The sequence below is a fragment of the Cyprinus carpio genome, chromosome A3 (assembly GCF_018340385.1).
Source record: "Cyprinus carpio isolate SPL01 chromosome A3, ASM1834038v1, whole genome shotgun sequence".
Classification (NCBI taxonomy): domain Eukaryota; kingdom Metazoa; phylum Chordata; class Actinopteri; order Cypriniformes; family Cyprinidae; genus Cyprinus; species Cyprinus carpio.
The window spans coordinates 37809250-37812199 of NC_056574.1; the positions used below are offsets into that span (position 1 = coordinate 37809250).

The following is a 2950-nucleotide window of genomic DNA, read 5'->3' on the forward strand; positions in this document are numbered from 1 at the left end:
CCCCACTCCAGTGCAACATTCTCATTCTCCCAGCCCCAAATGAGCCTCTCCATGGGACTCCTGGCTTAATAGGCTGGAACTTTCCCATGTCCGGTCTCCTAAGGTGGCTGTTATCCTCCAAGGGCCCCTGTGTGAGTTTCAAGCTCAAGCTCATGTTATGGGGTGAGTACAGTAGTCCTCCTCAAGGGTCAAAGGTCACTTCATTTTCAGATCTCTGTTTAAAGATGTGTTAAATATGTGAAAGGACTGGATGTGTTTTTTGGAATATCTTTTTGTTTAAATATGCAGAACTGATGTGCCATTTGGTTGGGAGGGGGAAATATTTGCTGCAATGCTGATCTGTCATCGCTTAAAATGTGTATTTATGTATTATTTAAGAGAAAAAAGGGAGGGAAGAAGCTGGGGGACTTAGCTTGCTCAGATGACCATTCTGAGACCTGTTTAATAGACAGCTTTCAATCTCAGCGGGATATGGCTAAGCACCTTGGACAGCGTAAAGACCTGGCCTTGATAGCAGAGCCATATGTGGGCAGGGTTCCTCAAATCTGGCCCTGCAGAGTTTAGCTCCAGTCCTAACCAAACACACCTAAGCAAGCTAATCAAGGTCTTTAGAGTTAGAGAGAAAAATGTAACAGGTACAACCTGCTATACTTACCTGGCAGGGGAGACACCATGATCAAGAAGGCGGTTCACCCAGGGCGAGGCTCGTCCATTGCACTCCGGCCGTGCTGACCCCTGCGAATTCCCCAAATGTGGGAATCTCGACTGCATAATTTATGGTAGTGGGGGACTGCGTTCGCGCTCTCCCCTGAATTTTGGGGAAGTCGTGGCCTAATGGTTAGAGAGTCGGACTCCCAATCGAAGGGTTGTTAGTTCGAGTCTCGGGCCGGCAGGAATTGTGGGTGGGGGGAGTGCATGTACAGTTCTCTCTCCACCTTCAATACCATGACTTAGGTGCCCTTGAGCAAGGCATCGAACCCCCAACTGCTCCCCGGGCGCCGCAGCATAAAATGGCTGCCCACTGCTCCGGGTGTGTGTTCACAGTGTGTGTGTGTGTGTGTTCACTGCTCTGTGTGTGTGCACTTCGGATGGGTTAAATGCAGAGCACGAATTCTGAGTATGGGTCACCATACTTGGCTGAATGTCACGTCACTTTAAAGGAAGGACTAGACAGAACTTCAACAGGAAAGACTAGTACAATAAGAACATGTCAAGAAGTTTTCTCACTCTTACTGCTGTAGATGAACTGGGCTTTTCTATGACTCAGTGCTGCAGAGGTCCAGCAGTCTCATTACCTTGTGTTGAATGGACGGACAAGAGTTTACAGCATGTTGAACTTGGTTCATGAAAGCAAATTATGTTTTTGTTCCTGTTTAACGCAAGGTCGTGTTAGCTACTTGCATACTTTATGATAGCTTTTTGTGTATCAAGGGAGGGCAATGGGTGGTTTGAGAGCCAAGGCCCTTTCTGGTGCAAGGTCAAAACAGGTCACCGCTAATGCTCAAAGCAGTTTTTTGTCTCCAAAAACACACATGCATACAATTCAATCTAGTATCTAATATCACAAGGACAATAGTTTTGTCCCCAAAGTTAAAAAAAGTTTCTTTTATCTCAAATAACATTTCATAGTGATGAATGTGAGCGATTAGCATTAGCAAAAGTTAATTCCCACCACAGGAGGAACACTGAGGGGTTACTGCCTACTGCTGCTCCTAGATCTCTCCATGCATCGAAATCGTAAAATTACGACAGAGCCAAAAATAAAACCCATTGAATTAGGGTGAAACCAGTGAGTGATTAGTATGTGCGAAGTCTTTGTGTAAATGCCAGTCATCTGTCCTGGCACAGTTTCTCTGAGAGACATGCTGCTGCATTGAAATGTTTAAAACCAGTCTGACCTGTGGCCTCTCTTTCTCCATTTCACTTCCTCTTGTCTTCAGCAGAACATGTGGAGTTGTTGCAGTGATGCACGTGTTGTTATTGGAGTCGGTGTGCTTGTGATCATGTCTTTCTTCCTGACAGGATCCACGTCATTGTGTCCGCTCAGCACGATGAGCGCCGTCTCTGCTCTCGTTAGCAGATCAGGCGTCTTGTTCACACACAGATGTGTCTCGTAGCTTTACGTTGAGTGTGTGTGTGTTGTTGGGAGGCTTTTAATGGAGACACTCTGAGTAAATGTGCAGGGATTGTGTGTGAAGACAGGGCTGCTTTTATCTGGCATAAAGGGAGGGAGAAGCTGTGGCGTACCGGTGCTGTGTTTGATCATGCCTAACCCCCTCCACATCCCAGCGCTCCTCTGATCCCTCAGCTCGGCATTCCTCTCGTAACAGTCAGCCTCCTTTACCGCGGTGAGAGATGTGGTATGTTTCTGCATGGATTACTGTACTCATTTCTGTATGGGGGGGAAGGCAGAAACAGCCAGGTTGTTGTTGGTGGGGGGCTTTTGTGCTATAGGGTTTTTTTTTTATGTGTCAAAAATCCCCAGGTGCCGGGTGGATGCATATAAAGTGATATCAGCTCTTTTCCAGACAAGAGGTGCCTACCTAGGTAACATTTTATTCCCAGAGGCCTTTTCGAACAGTAGGCAGCAAAATTATGCTACATTAGAAGTAACATGTCTTTACCATGATACCTTTTTTTTGATATGGTATGGTGCCATAATTACATTGTGTGATGTCTTTAAAGTGGTATGTCTAGTCATCTGACACAATCACTGTACCATGGTCCCACCACAGTATTTTTGATGGTTTGATTGCACATTGCAACAGCTCAGTGAAGAGTTCAGTCAGAAAAGTTCATTTTCAGTATTTTGTCATTGGAAATGCTTTCCAAGTTATCGGCATCGGATGTAAAAAAAAAATGAAAACAATATTGGTCGTGCTAGTACAGCTATTGCTCATTAAGTGAGCAATTATATTATCACCAGTTATATACATTATCACCACAACCT

At 45.2% G+C, this 2950-nt stretch overlaps 1 non-coding gene across 1 annotated transcript; it reads left to right on the top strand.

Annotated features, from left to right (window-relative positions):
• The first annotated feature begins 647 nt into the window (after positions 1-647).
• On the top strand, positions 648-811 carry LOC122139130. The gene has a single exon (XR_006156004.1). It is a non-coding gene; the product is annotated as a U1 spliceosomal RNA (small nuclear RNA).
• The last annotated feature ends 2139 nt before the right edge of the window (positions 812-2950 follow it).